The sequence below is a fragment of the Peromyscus maniculatus genome, chromosome 9, assembly GCF_049852395.1.
Source record: "Peromyscus maniculatus bairdii isolate BWxNUB_F1_BW_parent chromosome 9, HU_Pman_BW_mat_3.1, whole genome shotgun sequence".
NCBI lineage: Eukaryota > Metazoa > Chordata > Mammalia > Rodentia > Cricetidae > Peromyscus > Peromyscus maniculatus.
This window is the reverse complement of record NC_134860.1, coordinates 78,048,947-78,070,459: the sequence shown is the minus strand read 5'-3', so window position 1 is coordinate 78,070,459 and position 21,513 is coordinate 78,048,947. Positions and strand designations below refer to the sequence as shown.

At 41.2% G+C, this 21,513-nt stretch overlaps 1 long non-coding RNA gene across 1 annotated transcript in view; it reads right to left on the bottom strand.

Moving 5' to 3' along the window:
* The window catches only part of LOC121832385 (uncharacterized), a 66,292-nt gene that overhangs the window by 30,107 nt on the left and 14,672 nt on the right, over positions 1 to 21,513 (bottom strand). The window contains exon 4 of the long non-coding RNA XR_013042562.1: positions 7,990 to 8,076. This is a non-coding gene — a long non-coding RNA (uncharacterized LOC121832385). The remainder of the gene's footprint in view (positions 1 to 7,989; positions 8,077 to 21,513) is intronic.

The following is a 21,513-nucleotide window of genomic DNA, read 5'->3' as shown; positions in this document are numbered from 1 at the left end:
TGGTGGGTAAGTTCACGGAAACAATGTCTTCCAGACACAAGAGGATGGATGTGCATATACTCACAAGACTGTGGCAGGGTGTACAAGACCTGGATAGGTTCAAGCTAGATTGGGTCCCAGCACTGAGAGAAGGAAGTGGACATGGGGTCCCACCTCTAACCATGTTATTTGTAACTGATACCCCCTGGCAAAGGTAAAATCAGTTTTCTGCAGTGGAATATCAATGGGTATAGCATCTACACTCCATGGCAGGTCCCGTGTCCAGGAGTAGTTGGATGATGCAAAACAAACTGTGTTTGTGTGTGTGTGTGTGTGTGTGTGTGTGTACGTGTGTGGTTTGGTTTATTCGGGGGATTTTTTGGTCTTATAGGTCTTTTGCTTGTTCAATTTTATGTGTTTTATGGGATTTTGTTTTTGTATCTGCTTTTGGTTTTTTTGTTTGTTTTTAATAGAGAAAAAAGAACAAAGTTAAGTGGGTAGGGAGGAAAGGAGGATGTGAGAGGAGCTGAAGGAAAGAAAACATTAAAATATGTTGTATGAAATTTTTAATTTTAAAAAGTGGGGGAAGGAGGGAGAAAGAGAAACAAGGAAGGTGAAAGACCACACCTGGGGGATAAAATTGAAACCACATACTGTCTGGTAAGAGACTGCATCTCAACTACACGAAGAGCTCCTGCAAGTCAGTAACAAAGACAATGAGCACAACTCAAAAGAAAAAAATCTGATTAACATTTCTCCACAGAAAATATGCACGTGGGAAAAAAATCAAAAAGATACTCATTGTCATTAGTCATCACCATCCCCTGATGAGGTAACCCTTCATGTCCTTTAAGATAACACCAAGCAATAATAATAATAATAATAATAATAATAATAATAATATCAAGTATTGGCAGTGATATGACAAAATGGCAATCTTTGTGGAGAGATAAAATAGTGCAGTCACTTTTGAGTGACCTCAAAAGATTATTATAAATTATTATAAAACCCAGAATGCCACTATTAGGTATAAAAGAGCATTTAAGAAAACAGAAAACATTTGTCCACATAAAAAATGTGTACATTAATAGTCATAATAACATTATTCATAATAGCCAAAACATAGATAGAAGCAACCAAAATGTTCAATCAGCTGATGGGTAAATGGTTAAACAAAATATGGCATACCCATACAATGTAATATTTGTCAAAAAATATGTGCTATAATAAATGAATCTTGAAATTATTAGGCTAAGTTTAAGAAGCCAATCACAAAAATGTCACATATTCTATTTTTATGTAGTGTACAAGTGGGTAGAATTGCACAGACAAAAATTAGATACAAAGCTCTGTAGACCTTGGATGGGGAGCAGTGTTAGGACAGACAGCGAATGACTTTCATGGATATAGAGTTTGTTTGTATGGTAAATAAAAAAGATTCTAGCATTAATGGTTCAATCATTTTATGATTTACAATAAACACTGAATCATATTTAAGCGGGCGAATTCCATGATCTGTGAATTATTTCTCAATAAAGCAGATTTCTAAGAAGCAGTGGCCTACTATCTGCTCAGGATTGTACTGCAGAACCTGAACAGGATGGTAAAACAATGAAGGAAGAAAGGAAGGAGAGGAGGCAAAGGCAAAAGATAAAGGAATGGGCCATGTGTGGTGGGAGCACACGCCTCTAATCCCAGCACTCAGGAGGATCTCTGTGAGTTCTAGTCCAGCCTGATCTACATAGTGAGTTCCAAGACAGCCAGAGCAACACAGTGAGACCCTGTCTCAAAAACAAACAAAAAAGATATAAGAATGGAAAATATGACTGAAAAACTGAAAAAATCAAAATTGATAATATTAGTATTACATGATTGCCTAAAGGAAATTTACTTGAATTAACAACAAAGTTAAATAATGTCGTTAAATATAAAATCAATACATTAAAATCAATTTAATTTCTATACACCATTGATGGCACTTGGAAAATGGTTATTAAAAGATATTGAGATATTTATATTTAAAAGATATTTAAAATATCTTTTAAAAGATATTTATTAATAATATCCTACCAAAGACAGAGTACTATAAGTCTAATAAGAGACACATAAAATTCTCTTGAAAAACTTATAAAACCATTTTGAAAGACTGGAGAAGAGCTAAACATGGAGAGATATACTAAATTCATGCATTAGAGAACTTAATTTGGCAAATGGTGTCAGAGCTTTCAAAATTGATGCATAAATATAATTCCATGAAAATGCTGATGTCTATTTATGGAATTTGACAGATTATTCTAAAATACATACAGAAAAACAAAGGTCAAAATAATAGGCAAGGGAGAGTCAGAAGAGTGCATGAAGACCTGAGTTTTGTACCAAAAACCTACATACAAAAAACAGGTATGATGGTGTGCTCTCATAATCCAATCCCAGGGGCAATGGATATAGTACAATCCCTGGGCTTGCTGGCCACCCTAGACTACTTAAAGATTCCCATTCAGTAAGAGACCACGTTACAAGAAAAAAAAGATGGATGATGCCTGAGGAGGAATGTCATCTAAGGTTGTCCTCTGGTTTCCACGTGATTAGGAGTGCACACACACACACACACACACACACACACACACACACACACACACACATAAATATAGGTAAAATATTCCATATGAACCAAGTGGAAAAGTTGGTGTAGTATATATGTTCAAGGTCCTAGGTTAATCCCTAGCACCACAAGGGGGGGGGGAAAAAGAAATATTTTATGACTAGTAATTAATTTACATGTAAGAGTAGGTGTAGGATACACTTTTTATAATTTATCCACATTTATACAGAAACCATAGCAATGCAAAAAGTTAGGGATCCATGCACATCAGTGATGCTGCCTTCAGGCACTGAGGTTTAAGTCTCGTTGGTTCTGTATTGGTTAATTTTGTATTGCTGTAATGGGGTCCTGACAATACAACTTTACAAAGGAGGAATTTGTTTTGATCTGCAGTCCAAGAAGGTTTAATCTATGACCCTGTGGCCCCCTATGCTTGGACAGAGTATCATGGAGGTGGGAGTATGTGGTGCAGAGAGCCATGCCCTTCATAGTGGGTGTAAAGCAGAGAAGAAACAGGAAAGGACCAGGAACAAAGTGTCCCAATCTCCATGAAGATGTGCCAGTGATCCGCTTCCTCTAGTTAGACCCCCCACTTCCTAAGGTTCCCAGAGCTTCCCAAGATAGCACCAGGAGCTGAGGACCTAGGTTCCAACAACATGAGGACCACTTCACATTGAAACTACAATAAGCATCACAGTAAACCCAGTAAACCCACACCAAACTGCGAGGTGGTGTTGAAATAAAGAGAATTATCAATGGAGTCGACTTAAGATCCCCCAAACAGCTGCACACAGATGCAAACACTTGACTTGAGATTAAGATAGAATTGCAGGTCAGATGGAAAAGAAAGGACTTCACAATACCAGAATAATTAATATTACTTTGCAGTCTCTCATAACATAATCCAAAATCAATTCCAAGTTAATTAAAAAATTGTTAACATAGGAGGCAAATCTATAAAACATATAAAGGAAAAAAATTTTAAATAGGGAGATTTCTTTATTGTCTCAAAGCAGGGAAGACTTCTTAAAACACAGATGGAAAAAATGTGAAAGAAAACATGTTAAAATTGGACTACATTAAATTAAAAACTAGTTTGCATCAGGAGAATATAAAAAGATAATGAAACAACATACAAATTGAAAGACTATATTTTAAAATATACTTAATTGGCAAAGGATTAAAATCTAGAATATATATTTCATCATTATAAGATGCAAATTTCTTTTCTGTCTTAGGAACTCTTTTATCAGGGTGCATCTTACAATCCACTGTGTGTATTTCTGTATTTGTTAGTATATTTCTTTCACAGGAATAAATAAAAGAGCAGTACCTCTTATAATAAGAGATCTCAAAAATTCAATGAAATATATCATAAAGAACTAGAGATCAACATGCAAAAGAGGCAAACAAAACTCAATCAGAAATGGGCAGGATATTTGAACAGGCACTTCACAGAAAAGAGCACTTGAATAGCCTATAAATATGTGCAGAAAAGGCTCAGCCTCATTAGTAATCAGAGAAATGCAAATTAAAACTATAATGAAATACCGCTTCACACTTGCCAGCTTGGTAAAAATTAGAGGTTTGACAACACAAAGTGATAGAATGTTGAACTAAAATGCTTAAATTTGCTTCTGGGAGTGTAAATTCGCACAATTACTACAGAGTGGATTCAGGCTTTACCTCATCTAAGAGGCACATAACCTGTGACTCAGCAACACCAATCCTAGATCCAGAGATAACCTCTGAGATGTGGGCACCAGGGACACAGAATGAAGCATGTTCATGGCAGCAGCATAATGACATAGCCGAGAAACAAATGAGTCTCAGGATGGGGTATTATACGTCAGAGAAATAAAAGAAAAAAACAGCTGTACCACTGACAACGTTAGCCCTTACGAGCATAATACTAAGCAAAATGAAAGTATGTTTCTGAATGCTGGGCCCCATTTAGAAACAATCACAAATATGCAAACTTAAATAAAACATTGTTCAGACCTCAAACATATACTATGAAGCCTTCAAAATGAAAGATAATCATGAAGAAAAACTTCCAAATAAAGTTTTGAGTAAAGAGTCTAGAAAGAAGCACCCATACATCTTAGAGGTCATGAAGACATCCTAATTTTACAATGGGGTTGGAGACAGGCACAGGATTATGGTACAGTTATTTGGTTTTTCTACACCCATGTTTTGAAAATATATTTTAGTATTGACTCAATATTTTATTTCTTAAATTAAAACAAAAAAAAAAAAGGTTTTCATAGCTAACCTGTTTCTTTACCCCATATATCCTACACACTTGTGGCAGTCAATCATAAGTATATTTTACTTTCTAATGTCCCTAAAAGTGACAGTGTCACCAGAAAAAGGATTAAGGTCAGCTTGTTCTTTCAAAGAAACAGAAAGATCTCTATACATAGTGGAAATACTTTGTTCAATATAAAATATATTTTAAATGCTTTTGTACTGAATAAGGTAAGATGTTTATTTAGAAAATTCACTGAAGTGGGAAGACTTGAATATTCATGATGACAAATGAAGTGTTATAATGCATCATATTTAAATAAACTCATAAGAATAGAAGTTTTCATATTTTCTTTGCATACCCAATAGAACAAAACCCCACCCACTAAATCTCGATTTCCCAATTCTGCTCATTACTCCCAGGCCTTCATCCAAAAGCCAAGTTTTCACCAATATATTCAGAAAGAAAATTTCCACAAATTTAAAGTTACAGAGCATTTATTTTAAATAAATAAATGGTGAATAAATATCCTAGTCAGTTTTTATTGTCAACTTGGCATAATCTAGAGTTGCCTGGGAAGAGGGAACCTCAATAGAAGAATTGTCTAGATCAGACTGGTCTGCCGCCATGCCTCTAAGAGATTGTCTTGAGCGATAATTGCTGTGAGAGGAGGATCCAGCCTGCTGTGAGAAACACCATCCCCACCCAGTCAGGCCTAAGCTGCATAAGAAAACCAATTGAGCCAGCCAGAGAGCAAAGCCAGTAAGCAGTATACCACTACAGTTCTATTCCAGTTTCCTGCCTTCAGTTCCTGCCCTGACTTCCCTCAGTGATGGACTGTGGCATGGAAGTATGAGATGAACTAAACCCTTTCTTCCTCCAAATTATTTTTACTGGTGGTATTTATCACAGGAACAGAAACCAAACTATGATGGACAGAAAGACAGACAGACAGATAGATAGACAAAAAAACAAATAAATAAATAAATCTATGTGTGTGTGTATGTAGGTAGGTTGGTCGTTTTGTCATGTTTTTAGGTTGGTTTGGTTTGTTTTTGGTGGTGGTGGTGCTGGTGGTGCTGGTGCTGGTGGTGCTACTGCTGGTGGTGGTGGTGGTGGTGGTGGTGGTGGTGGTGGGTAGTGGTGTGATGATTTGCTGTGCTGGAAGTCAAACCCAGGGCTTTGTGCATGCCAAGCAAGCTTTCAAGCCCTGAGCTCTATCTGGAGCCCTTGAGGGGAGGTTTTAATGATGTAACTGAGTACCTACAAAATGCTGTGGATAAGACAGAAGCAAATCCAGATCGGATCCCACACTGAGGATACTTTCTGTCTAGGAGGGGATGTAGTCACTAATCTAAAAAAAATCACTCAGATAAAAATTCAATTCTGTTTGGCATACGTGATGCATAATGTAAGAATTTAAATAGAGAAAAGAAGTCCTGGTCAAAGGCAGTTGAGCTGGGCCATGAAGAAAGCGTAGGCATGAGCTAGGCTTGCATGCTGTGGTAAGAACAGTAGTGAGAGGCAAAGGGAGGAAAATTCCAAGCAGAGGGTCAGAGGGTGCAGAACATAGCAGTAGATACCGCATGTGATTTACAGTCAGTATTCACACTAAGGAGGAATGAAAGGTAACAATAATACATATGGAATGGCTTGCTCAGGTATAAAGACTGTGTGAGTTTTTTATTAAATATCAGCTATTTCTTATCCAGACTTAAGTATTCATAGCTAATCTTTGTGTGTGATTGATAGTACTTGTACTACTCACTTTTTGGTTGCAATTCAGGTTATACTTGGAAACATATGCATATTTGCATAATGAACTCAAGAGTATAATGTAAAGACAAGGAGAAAGGAAATTGATGGATTCAAACAATTATATTACCATATTTTACATCTGAAAGTAAGTTCATTCAAGCATATAAAGCCTAAACTCATTTGTTCAACACCCCATGGAAATACAGTCATTCATTCATTCATCAAATACTTAATGAACATCTATCTAGTGCATGCCAGAGGGAAGGATGCAGTGTTCCCCTCGAGGAACATGACACTTTGTGGAGAATTCACAACATGGAAGACTGAGGAAGGGGGGTCACACGTAGCTGGAGTATGATCCATCCTTTCAGTAGAGACTGGACTCATTCCAGGTGGTATGGCTCTAGACTGATGTGTTCTTTCAATCTGAGAACCACAGAGGATAACAGGGGCAATATGATCAAAATATGATATATTCATAAATGAACATATCATATAGAAACTCATTGCTATATTGCTAATATGTGCTAAGAAAAGACTTTTTAGATATGAAATTATACAGGATATATTAAGAACAAACAATGCACAGAACAGAGGAATTAGTTGGAAACCCGAGTGAAAACAACAGCTATTGAAGAAATTGTAATCATGGAACACCACTGACTCTAAAAAGGAAGTCACTGCACACGATTAGTCATTCTAGAAAGTTTTCTTGGGAGGAATTTATTCTACAGACAGGTATTCAGAAAGTCATAATGGTGTAGTCACATCATTTCCATATCTGAGAAACATTTTTTTTGAAGGACAGAGTGAGAAGGTGTATGGAATAGGTGTGAAGTAGGTGACCATACTACATAAAGAGAATAATTAATGCCTCACATTGATAAGCCTAAAAAAGTAATAACTGTAAGGAAACAGCTATAAAAGTTCAAAGTGGTTGTTTCTAAGAACTAGATGGCTGAGCATAGGGCAGCTTCTGCTACCTCCCACTCCAAGCCTTAGGCAGCCTGACACTTCTCATTATATTCACAGACTATGTTGATCATTTTTAAGAGATGCTGGTTTTAGCAATATTTTTTAATTTGTTGTTTGAGAATTTAATGCACGCATATAATATATTTTGATCAAATAACACCCTCCACAGATGCTGTTTTTAAAAGAAACTGTTAAAATATAAGACCTACATAAGCATTTAGGTTGCATATAAGTAAATGAGTGGCCTTGTCTTTACCAGAAAGACACAATGAAAACTCTGCTCAAAGGTTCAGCTCAAGTTTGCTGCTGTTATCGTGGGGTCATTTCCATTCTCACTAAAACCTCTGTTAGTCAGCTTCCTAATACTATGACAAAACACCTTTGATATTCAAGTTATAAAGAAGAAGGTTTGATATTTACTCACAGTTTTGAGGATTTCAGCTCATAACCAACTAAGCCCTTGTTGATTTGGGGTTTGTACAAAGGCACATGGTGATCACATCATGATAGCCTAGAAGAGAAAGAGAGAGAGAATGAGACTGGATCCCCACAGTCCTATTCAAGGACAGACCTCTAATATCCTACCACTGTCCACTACCTGCCACCTCTTACAGGCTCTCCTACCTCCTGGTTAGCACTGTGGGCTAGGAACAAAGGCTCTTACAAATGGGCTTTTAGGGAATTTCCAGATTCAAATAGTAGAGAGCCTTGTCGTCGTGTTCCGTAGGCTCCACGGGTAAACTCTTGGAGTGGCTACCCTGTAGCATTGATGTAACCTACTCTGCACATTTCCATTTTCCTCACTGTTTGTCTTCTCGTGAGAAATCCTCATATAACCCAATTCCATCTCCCACATCTACTGAATAACAAACTCTCCATTAAAACACAACGTGGGCTTTTTAAAAAAGCAAGCCACTGCACATGTTCAGTTGTTCTAAAAAGTTCTCTGGGGAGAGATGTATTCTACAGACATTTTCCTTTGTGTGGAAAAAAAAAAAAGCACAAAAATTAGCTTCTTCTCTAAATGCTGGGCACCATGCTTGTAATACCAGTATTCAGGGAGTGAAGACAGGAGGCTTGAAAGTCAAGAGAAGTCTGGACTGTGTATTGAGTTTCAAGCCAGCCTGGGCTTCACAGTGAGATCCTGTTTCAAAGAGGAAAAGAGAAGAGACGAAAGAAAGAAATGCTGACAACCAATTCATCCTTGCTCCAGAGAACCATGCAGTCACTCACCTGTCTTGGGGAAATGTGTACATTTATAGTGAATCTCTCTCCTGGATTCAATATATGAAATAACCATTTAGCTTTGGGTGATTCTGAAGTATCCATCACCCGACTTGCCTTCTCTCATCTATTCTGCTTCCTCCAAGCCCAGAAGGATTAATGGAAAGCTATTGATCTTGTTGAGTGAAATGCTGAAAAGGTTACTGAGAGTCAAGGGGACCCAGCTCTCAGGGGGCAGGAAGCAGCCAGGCTTCCAACTCTATCAAGGGTTTATCTTCAGAGAAACATGGTGTATACAAACAAGGACTCCTGCCATTCTGCTCAGAGAGGAAGACAATGGCTCACCTCTGCTTGATGCCAAAGCTTTCCAGATAAGAGCTTGGATAGTTCTACTGTTTCTCCATAACTTTTAAATGAGTGAGCAATCTGTTGTTGTTGCTTAACGGCCCCGTCTTCCAGATCAAAGGTCAGCTTATGACTTATAAGTTAAGAAACACATGGGGATGAGGAGGAGGAGGGGCACAATGCTGTCTGAGTGTGGAAAGGACAGCCAGAAAGATCTAGATGGGAACCAAGCTCCCTTTAACAATGACAGAGATGAGTGACTAGAGATATTGCAAGATTCAGAGGGAGATGTTAGTAAAATACATGTATAAGAAAGTAATTAAGGAAACAATAAGCATGTGGATATACTTAAGTCCTGATTCAGCATGGAGCCTTTTGCACAGGGACACTCTTCAGGTGGACCTCCTCTCATTCATCCTCTTTATTAAGAACAGGGTCTCAGATAGCCTGGGGTATCTTTGAACTTGCTATATAGCTAAAAATAATCTTGAATTTCTGACCCTTCTGATTCTGCCTCTGTGCACTGGGATTACAGATATGTAACATCACACATGGTCTAAGTGGTACTGGGAATCAAACCCAGGGCTTTGTGCATACTAAACAAGCACTCTACCAACTGAGCTACATTCCCAGCACCCATCATTCATCCTTATCTGGGGAACAAAAACATGACAATCGAGGGTCTGGACACTCCTTATGCAACAAAACCCACTAGAGATGGTGTTGAGGTTCCCTAGCTTTCTTAAAAGCCAACCAAAATTTCTTCACATTCTCTCATTCAATCAGCTCCTAGGATGACTTCCAGAGGTGTGTGTCTATTTTGAGAATACTCCTTGTTCTTGTCTTCCATGACATCATTTCTGTCCTGGAAACCCAAGTTATATCCCATAGATCAGAAATAAGAACCCAGGGTACATGATCCATATCATCCCACACTTCCTTATTGGAAGCACTCCAGATCGTCTCATCTCTCCACCATGCCAGAAGGGCAGACATTGTGTCTCCTGTAAAGGGCCTACCCCATGTGGACATATAATACACTTCTGTAAAATTAATAAGTACTATAAAATGGTACTACACCTGACACTACAAAAATAGCATGATATAAATATGATGGGTTTTCCCATATTCTCGAGTTCAAGAGTCTAGAATGAAAAGTAGCAAGCAATTAGGATTGATTTATGATAGGCACACCTTTAGTTAGTTGCATTGTTGTGAATTAATTCATCTATTTCATTCTCACTCTTACCCCACAAGGTAGACACAACTAATATTTGTACCTTGAAAATAAGGAAACTGAGGCACAGCCTGTCTTACCTTCCATAGATAGTGGCAGAAGCAAGATAAATGCACAGATTTGGAGGTTCTTGAACCCCAGACCATAACTATCTAGTCACTTTACCATTTAGTTCCCCAAAGGAGGACAATACACGCTACAAGGCATCATCACACACCTCTGTGTGGTACACAGTGACCAAGGAGTCAAAAGAGAGAAGTCACTCCCAGGTGAGGAAACGTGTGAGGCAGATTGGTCCTCTCCTGTGTCCTCTTTCCCTCCTTCCCCAGCCCTATAGATTCTCCAAGCAACCAATTTTCGAACCAAGTTCAAAACTTCAGAACCAATTGACACCCAATCAAATTCAGTGCCCAAAATTTAAGTGGGAAGTTGAGGACTTGCTTCTAATAAATTTCAACACTGGGCCACAAATTACACGGTGAGTGGAGCTGGTAAAATCCTTTACCTCCCAGGAGAGAAAATAAACTTGCTAAATATTATATATGGCACAATCTGACATAAAATATTTTTCAAAGAAAGGACTCTTGTCCCGACTTCTATATTTATGGGCTTAAAAATTGAAAAGGTTTAAGATGCGGGTTTTTTTCTTTTTCTTTTTATGTTTGGCTTTTCTTCTCTTTTACTGCTTTGAAAATAAAGTGGCAATTCATGGCCATAATGGATAATTCCACAGTTTGCCGTCTGGAGAATAAGGAACAAGGCACCCTTCGTATTTGATATTCATGGGTTCCTGGAGGCCAGAGCCCTGACCTTGTGACCTGTGGTGGCTAATGGGAGAAGCCAAACCCGTCCACTTCTCATTCTTGATCTTGTTCAGAAGGGTCCCCTGGCATTTTCAAAGGACAATGAAAACATTCCTGGGCATCTGGCTCCTTAACCCCATCCTGCTAACAGCTCACTCTGTCTTTGAAGAGGTCAAGATTTATTGTCGTCATAAGCATCATTTTCATACTTCTCAGGAGCAGGAATGGCTGAGAACAACGGGGGAAAGGGAATTCACCAGGGATGGAAAATGAAGCAGGCTGAATGTCATTACCATCATCAGTCAATGTGTTTGGGGTGGCTAACAGAAGTCTCTAAAAGTAACCACTTTAACTCATCTTTATCAAATAGAAATTTCTAACTAAGGTTTTCAGGCTGCACTACTTTGAACATTTGCTTTTCCTTCTTCCTGAATTTAAACTGCAGAAAAGACCAGAAAGGTGCTTATTTTCTCCTCCAGAGAAAAGGACGATATGAAGATGGAGGGACATTCAGCTGGTTCTTGATATGGAGGAAAACCGTGATGAGGTGAAGCAGAGCAGCTCCCCTTTAAACGCCCCCCTGCCTGGCTCTGGAGACAGCGCAGTGGGCAAACTGGATGCACAGGAGTGAGGACCCGCAGTTGAGTCCCAGAACCCACATCAACAAGGCAGGCAAGGGACCAGTGCTCTTGTGATCCCAGAGTTCATGGTTTGCTGGCTAGCCTGCTTGGGAAGCCCCTTTAGACTCCCTGAAGGAATCTGTCAAGCAGAGACCATCATGATACAAAATCCCCAATGACCCTCCAACCAACTGCTAAGCACGCATCCTCCATTGATCACTAAGTGAATTGTCTCTTTTCTATCATTGGTTGAGTCCTAGGAAAGTTATTTTTCCTTAGCACCTTCATCATCATCATCATCATCACTACCATCACTATTATCATGACTACTAGTTAAGAGAACTGCGCTAATAAGCATTATTTCCTGCATGCATTGTTCAATTTACTCTTCACAACAATGCTCTGAGGCAGACAGAGATTTCCCATTGAAACTGAGCCACTAAGAAGTTAGTAAAGCACTTGATGTTGTCAGGAGCATAGTCAAGATCCAAATCCAAGAGAGCCTCCTCTAACACTTTAGAGGCCCTCAGACCGACCTGAGTGCTGCCTGAGTCCTCAGGTTTTGATGGGTTTAGGGTAACAATTCAGAATACCTGGAGGGCTGAAGTTGATCTCAACTCCTGCCCATCACAGAGAAAGACTAAATAGATTGGAAAATCACCAACTCCCCAAACTAGAAGTTGCCTTAGCAGGACTTCCCAAGGCATGGTATGTAATAATCATCGGGAATCCTTATTCAAATGCTGAGTCAGATTCAGTGAGTCTGAATGGAACCGAGACTCTGCATTTCCTCTACCTCTTGGGTCATCTAATTGCTGCTGGTCCCGAGGCCACATTTTAGGGGCAAAACCCTAGCGGAGATCTACTCTAACCTTTTACCCCAGTGTATGCTTATTCTGCACAGACTTCCCAAAGACGGAAAAACCCTAAGTAAAGGGTGCAAGGCTGATGAGTCAGAATCTAGAAATGTGGGCCCTAGGCCTCTTAAATGGGATGCCATTCCTACCCAAGCAGCACAGTAAAGGCAGAGTTTGTACTGTGAGTTTCCTGTGAGCAACAGCTGCCCTGTGTGCATCCCAGCTCATGCTCAGGTAATATGAAAATAAAGCTGGAAAGAGCCCACCTAATGCATTTAGTCGTGGAAAAACACACTGATCTTAACTTGTGTTGTGACACATGAAGCTTTAATTATTTACCAGTTCTTAATGCCTGATTCATAATTAATACCAGAATACACTTCTCTCCCTAGCTGCTCCTTGATTGCTGCCACAGCTCTGGGATTAGCATATCAAGATCAAATTCATCTTTTCTTAGGAAACCCATGAATATGTATCCAGCTCGTGGAAGGAGGAGTTTAGAATGCAATTTGCCAGAGCATTAAGGAACTAATAGGAAAGGAAATTGATAATGGTCACCTTCTTAATTTGAATTAATTTAATTAAATTTAAATTAAAAATTAATATAGCCACAAAGTACAAGTGGGTCTTTTCCACATTGACAAAATGGCAAAACTGCATGTGTGTGTTTTAAAATGTCCCTTGCGAAGTAATGCTGGTTTTGTCCGTAATAGCCTGTGTTAAAATATACAAATTGTCCCTGAACATTTTATCTTCTAGAAATTCAGAATGGCAAGAGTTCTCGTGAAAGCACCTCCCTTAAGGCTGGGGAAATGGCTCAGTTGGCAAAGTGCTTGCTATATAAGCGTGAAGACCTAAGATCAGATCCCAGTCCCCTTCTAAGAAAACTGTAGTCCCAGCCCTGGGGAGGCCAGAACAAGCAGATCCACAGTGCTTGCTGGCCAGTCAAGACCAAATTGATGATCTCCGGGTTCAATGAGAGTTAAAACAATCAATCAGTCAATCAACCAATCAATATCAGGTGAATATCAATAGACAAAGACTCCTGGTATCAGACTGTCAGCCTCTGACCTCCACCCATACATCATAAACATGAACATGTGCACATGTATGTAACACACACACACACACACACACACACACACACACACACACACACACACACACCTCCCATCTCCAGAATAAGAATTAGTGGCCCCAGTGACCTACAGCCTTGGTCCCTGGATCCTGGCCTATAAGCAAACTGCTTTCATCCTCAGAACTAAATGAAGAATGAAGCAGATGTTTTAAAGTATATCTGTGGCATTCTTGCTATGATCATCTCTCTGGGAAATTTGGAGGCTGTTCTCAATAACAAGCAGAGGATTTAGAAAAACAAACAACATTAATTTGAGCTTCTAGTTTGAAGTATAAAAATGAATTTGCATTTGGAAGGTTTGAATGTCTCTTGCTTGCCTATTTTTTTTTTTACTGCTCCAGTTCAAAGTCAGAATGTGTAATTTTGAAAGCTTCTTAGATTTCATCTCAGCAGCATACTAATCAACATTGATACACAGATTCCCAAGGAAAAAGCACTGGCCTCTTTCCACCTGCTTCATGGTCTCTGTGAGCATCACACCCAGCTTTATCACCGCCCCAGGCTCTCCCTATGCTGCTGGCACTGCCTGAACCACCTTACCTTCAGTTTCCACTGTCCATCATTTTCTCATCCTGACAACTCTCCCTTCCCAAGACCGGCTTCATATATCCCCTGTCCTGAGAAACCTGCACATCCCAACTGTCCACCACCAGCTCTAACAGGTGGCTGGCTCTGTGCCTTCCCAGCATCCAGAGAATATTTCTTTGTCTTCTCGGTGTTTCCTTGAGGGTCTATTGACACCTACAGAAAGGGGGAGATCTCCTCATGGAAAAATGCCCCATTTTTCCTGGCACCTAGAAATCACTTAATGAATGTACATTAAGCCTAATGAATAAAAGAATGATTGAATGCATGGATGATTAAATTGTAGGCTAATTTTGTTCATTCTCTTGAACCAAACCAGATCCTATCCTCACCCGTCATTCAATCCATTGTTCGGTGATCTGCGGTTCTGATTATACTGTGAACCCCAGAAGGACACCAAGTACACCTGTAGACTTTAGCACGTGGCTAGCACATCCAACATACTCAATACATATTTTCAAATGAATGATAGATGCAAACCAACCTCCAAACTGCTCAAACCAATATACCACAGAGAGAAGCCCTGCAGCAATTCTCTGCAGACATGTCACACAGAGAATGCTCCAGGTCTGGCAGAGCTTCGGTCAGTGCTCAGGACACACAGGTAGTGTGGCTCAGTGCTAGCCCCTGAATGTTTCCTCTTTTCAGGCCTTTCATTAATTAGTGTCCAAAGACAGAAGGCAGCCTGTGCTCACACCACAGTGAGTCACCTCTCCACTGGTTTCAATTCAGATTTGTTCATTTTTAAACAAAGCTTCCCAGAGCCAAACTGCTACCAGGACTGCCAAGCCAAGCAGGTTCATTGCAAATCCTGGAGGCGGCATTAAAAAACACCGGGGCTGGCAAGCATCTGAACCATAGCCACATTCTTGTTGGTTTTTAATTAATGATGTACATAGTGCTTAGCAACCTGCCCCTGCCACTCACCAGCAGGCTGTCCCTCTGATGAGCTTGATGTGCAGTGAGGCGATGACCCCAGAGAAGGGTGGCCTACTTGGATCTTATTCTAACAGACATCTCTGACAGAGGCCCTCTGGGATTGAGCCTTCTGTCCTTACCACTCACAATTCTGGTTCAGTCTTCCCAGTAGATATCCTCTTGCCTTCTGTCAGAAAATGCTGCAAGACTCACTCTGTAAGCACTAGCCACCTTGCCCATGGGGACCCAGCCACCCAGCAGCTGGAAGATGGCATCCCTATGATAAACTAGCACTTGCTCTGATCCTTTTGTCCTGTCGCAGCCCAGGAGAGAACATCTGTACTTCAAGTATCCACACATGCCAACATCTGGAGCATGAAAATTAGGGCAAACCTCTGTGGCACTTCCCTACTAAAGCTAGACTAAAATATCAGGACCTTGACAGAGTCCTGAGGCTCTTTTCAATGGTTTTCTGCCCTGTGAGAACTTCCTTAGTAGCAAGGTGGATTCCTTCTGTTCTGTGTCTTCCTGACATAAGGTTCAGATTTTTATCATAATCTCACTATTTGTTTAGGGGTCTCCATGGAGATTAAAAAGAAACATCAGAACAACCTGACTCCAGGAACTATTTACACACACACACACACACACACACACACACACACACACACGCACGCACACCATCATCAAGCTTCACATTGGTGATACTTCCCCCACGTGAGAGTTATCCTTCTCACATCACAGTAATTCTGTTTTTACTTGGTCTGATAAAATTATAGCAGAGAGAACAAAATAGATTTGGGAACAAGCAAAGTTATCTCTCACCCTTCACAGTACCCTATGAGGAGATTCCAGACCCAGGAAGCCATTGGGAAAACCTTGCCCACAAGGCTTGAGCCATGACCTTCTGAGTCAGTGGTCCTTGCTGCAGAGAGAAAAATGAGGCTCAACTCTCCCCCTAAACATGACAGACATTGCGTGAAGATTATTATGTACCAGCATTGTACAAAGCTTAAGAAGGAGGAGGCAAAAAAAAAAAAAAAAAAAAAAGATGGAAGAGACACGAGATATGGTCTACACTCACATTAAATCCCAGCACAGATTGTAGGTACAGTAGGAGATCAGGGGAGGGAGAGAGCTCATAGACAGAAAAATCTTCATGAAGCAGATGGGATTTAATGAGTCTTGAAGAATGAATAAAATTTAGGTAAATGGGTGCTAATGGGAGAGAGGAGGGAGTTCCCAGTGGGTTGGAGAGCAAGCACACAGAGAGGTGGGAATGAGTCCAACGTGTGCTAAGAACAGATTTACAGGCATTGCTTGCGTTCTCACACCCCCTAAGCATGTTTCCCGGAGCTGGGGCAGGGAGGTGGGCAGGGGCAGATGAGTCTCCTTTCTACCTTCCTCAAAATCCAAAGAACACAATCAAAACAAGAGTCCCAGAAGACTGCAGAGTCATTCTGGTGGGTTCAGTGTTGGGAAAGTCCGTGTGACTTTAGATGGACATGTATACCTCCCGTGCGTAACTGCACTATGCTGAGGAGGCACCTTTATTCTGGTTGGGGCAGAAGCAGGAGCAACCTAGCCTGCGCTTGGGGTGGGGAATACTCCTCAGCCCCATATTCCTCGATCCTTTATCCAATACGGCCAGGTGGCAAGGTGCCAGCCCATTTGCTGCCTGTCTGGGAGGATATTTATGGGCACATATTTTTCTTTTCTTCCCTGGTAGGTTTGAGGAGATGGATGAAGGGTGAGAATTCCCTCTAATAGCCAGAACCCATCGTGTTCCTGGGGGGAGTGTTGTGTTCCCACTAACTCAGCCGCGGTTGCCAGAGCTGTTAAGAATTCTGAAGCTTGGACTGCAAGTTGGAGAAGAATAAAAAGAAATCCCAGGCAGTAAAAATGAGCACCCCAAAATGAATTCTCTCACACAAACCATTTCTCCTGGTTGAACATTATCAGCCTTTGGACCTTGGCTGAAACCGAGTCGCTTCACCGTCAATTCACAAAATACAATTATCCGCTGTCTGCTTTCTGATAGCAATTCTTTCGGAGGTGAAAAACGCTACTGTTGAGTCCACGACGAAGAAACCTTGATGCAACACAGGGCAACTGGCAGCAGGCAGCTCATCAAACTCCAAACCTATTTTCCCTGAGCCTGGGGAGGGCGTGGGGGGGGGGGGAACTGAGACGTTTGCACTTTGGCGTAAACACTAGAAAATTAAGTGCCTAAATAACCACCATGACCAAACCTAAAAGAAATGCGTGTCCCATCTCGAGCTTTGAGGTATCTTTTTTTTTTTCTCCTAAAAACGTGCTTGAATTGCCAAGCAGGAGTGGTCTGGCTTGGAAAGATTGGCTGCCTTTTTCTCACCCAAGTAATATCAAAACCCATTCATTATCTCTCAGCCTTGGTTTATGGGTTTGTAATTCCCACCAACAAGGCTGGGAATATCAGACCCCATTCTGTCATGAGGCAGAAAGGAAGAAATCCTCTCCTAGGGAGCCAAGTGCTCACTGTGTGAAGTAAATTACCTCTTCTGCAGTGCAAAATGCCTAGGATCCTAGCAGTTGGGCCCAGGAAAATACTCCCTCAAGAGCAATCTGCTCAACCACATGTGATAACGTCAGGATATTTTTAAACTATCCTTTCCAGCATGTCTGAGTCTGAGCCCAGGTGAAGAGAACCAGCCAAAGCAAGTCAATCAACCTCAGTTTTCCTGTCGTATCAGCTCCTTCCAAGAACTCTTCATGTGTCCTCTATACAAGCATGCTACATGGAAGCATGCACACGCGCGCGCGCACACACACACACACACACACACACACACACACACACGTGAGCACTCCCACACTCATGCAAACACACATACACACTCTCTCTCTCTCTCTCTCTCTCTCTCTCTCTCTCTCTCTCACACACACACACACACACACACACACACACACACACACACACTGAGCCTTGCCCTGCCCTTTGTCTCTACCTTTTTTCCCTTAACTCCTCCTCCTCATCCTTCATAATCTTCATCAGACTTTCCCTGCCCCCTCCCCTTGGCATCATCCATCATTAGCCCTCCTCTGCTCTGGATGTCTTCCTCCTACTTGCCTACCCTGAAAGGAGTCTCGATAAACAGAGAGGTCTGGCTTTTCTGTACTCTTTATTTAATAGGACAAAAAAAAATTCAGCAGAAACAAAGCAAGATCCCTTTTTAATGCACAATTTAAGCCTTCCAAAGGCTTGGTGAAAATTTGGCACACATATGGCATGTGACGCTTGCATCTCTGCATAATAAATCTGACATCAGCTCTCAGATACAATGATGCTGGCTCCCTCCCTGCCTTTTTAAAGGGAGAGAGCATGTTTGCAGTCATTATTGACATTACTGTCTAACGAGAGAAAGGAAGACTCTAATTATGACTAGACAAATCATGAGTGAGGTTCATTTCATTGCAGTCCTGGGAAAACAATATGTTGGGGAAAATAAATGAAGCCACGGGGTGAATAAAAGAGAAATGTCTTTAATTTGCTAAGTGTCCTCAACTGCCCTTCCATTCCAGCCATCCTGGATTATGAGTTTGTCCTATTCATTTGTTTCCTTGCAACTCTTCCTGCCCAGGCACCCCTGGGGTTACCTTAAACCTTGAGTTCTGTACTGCTCTGACTGTAGAAGGCAATCACAAAAGTATGGTGAGCCAATTGAGGAGCACTGAAAAACTATTAGGAAAGTTTATACTGTACAGGAGTGGAAAGACACTTTGTGTTAAAAGATTGGCTAGCCCCTCATTTCCTGGGGGTTTTTTATTATTATTCTTTCCATATATTAGATTTTCTTAAAACAGGCTTGTGCTGCTCATATCTAAGACCACATCCAGATGGGCAAGTCAACAGCCTTCACAAAACAGACAGTATGAGTCTCACTGCTCGATACTAACTGGGATGTAAAGTCAAGAGCTGTGGGAGGTTGCGTATCAGAAATGTGGCTGTGGCCCATGCTATATGAGGTTACCAGACACTTGCATTTCAGTGGGAAAGTGACTGCCTTTGCTCCCTATATTCTAGATTTCATGCTGTCCCTGAAACAATGGGAACAGCTGAAGAATACGATGATCCCCAAACCATGGGCAGCCTCCCTTTTCCTGTCCAGTTTGCTGGCTGACGATGAGGAGTCCAACTCCAGAATACTAAAGAAGCCATAAGGCTACTTCTCAGCCTTCCCTAAAGCCAGCTCAAATCTGTACTCTTGGGATCTTTGTCCTAATACCCCCTGGATGCATTTCTTACTCCCCAGGGAGGGGATCTTGTGAAAGACATAAACAGTGGGTGCTTCCCTGCCCTCAACCAGAAGAGCAAAGGAAAGGAGAACGAGGTGATGTGAAAGCGATATTCAATCCAAGGCCCACCTCAAGTCCACCCTAACAACTCTTTAGTCGATGAGTGATAGACAAAGGAATATAAAGGACTGCCCCAGAAGACCCCAAAGCGCCCAGCTTCCTGGCAATCTGCACCCTCTCTAGCACCATCAGAATGTTGAGGAGTTTGCACCAACCAGCACCTGCTATTTATTTACTTGTGGATAAGCCTGGCATCTGCCTGCCTGCATAATCCCTTCTGAGGCACTTTGACACTCTTCACTGAAAATCCAAATGACAGGCACTAATCTCTCCTACCATTGGTTTGGTGACAAGATGGAGGATGAAATGGTCCAGGATCGCTTGGGATCCTCTGCCTCTCCCCAGTTCCTACATCCTGCCCTCACTCGGGCTACAAGAAGGGTTTGAAGATTGATGATGGAGCACACCCATCTGCTGTCCCAGTTGCCTGTTGCCATGGATAATTAGCCATTGGCTGTTTATTTACATAACTCCTATTTGCCTAGGGACCCATAAGCTTATTTATTCCAATAAGCAGTATACACCTGTATAAATAGGAAGAGAAAATGCATGACTGTTTTTATAGAAACAGACAGGATTTTTTATTAATAAACATACATGTGACAGTAGTAGATTATAATCAATATTAGACCTGGTGTTTTAGAACTGTCTTCAATTTGCAAAATAATAAAACCTTATTAATTCAAAAACTCTAAGGACCAGAAAATCTCAACAGCTTAACTCACTTTATAGCATCTCACATTCTTACCCAAGAAAGAGTGGGGCATCAGGCAGCTGAGGAAAAGCAGTTGCGACCAATCAAGCATGATTTTGGATAACCAATATTGATTTAATGAGGCTTTAGTCTATATCAGCATTTCAGCCACACTGTTATAGCTGCACAACCTTCCAAGGTCAAGCCCAGAGGTTTACCCCTTACCTGAGGTGGAAAATAATGAAATCTATTTTCCCCTGGGGAAAAACTACCTATAAATCACATTTTCCACACCTCATGTGACTGCCTCAAACAGCCCAACTCTGCAACACGTCTACCTGTCACTCCTTCGGCTGCCTCAAGGAGACTCCACCAGGCTCTAGGGAAGGGAGCAGCAGGAAGAAAATGACAATTGGGGCATCACACTGACAGGCTGTGCATGGGCTGTACTGCAATGATGCTTGGAGTTTAGGGGGAGACTCCCTCAGTGTTTCGGGGTTGTTGCTTTTTTCCCCCTAAAGAAAAACGAGCATGAACTGTGAGATTCAGTCAGCCTAAAAGTGAGAGCACACTTGGAATACAAATACACTGCTCTTTGTTTTCCTAAAGTCACAACTGTGAACTAAATCCCACCATTTTGAATTTTTGTGTATACCCCTCTTTTGCAATCGATGCAGACATGTAACATAAATGCCGATTGGTAGTCTTGTCATGCCAATTCTAAACCATCCACAGAACTTGGGGCCCCTATTAGAATTGAATTCACAGGTCTCCTAGTGAAATGTAGGCTGTTGCTGAAAGTTGCTAAGCAATTGAGTGTCTGTGCCTTAAGACAGAAGATGGTGTGCTGCTGTCAAGCCTCCTCCACGATGGATTGGGACCTTGAAGAGGCACCCAGGGAGTAAGAGTCATGCCCTGGAAAGAGCAGATGAGCAGAGTTAGTGCCTTGTAATATTATGAGGTTGGCATGTTTGGAGATTTCAATCTGAAAAGCTTTCTTTGACAGTTGTGCAATATCCTAATGGCCACTAGAGGGTGCAGCGGGGATGATGCCAAGAGCTGCCCTCTGTAGGCTCAGGATGCTCGGAGCTGTGTGATCTGGGCAAAATTGACACATATAACCATGTGTGCA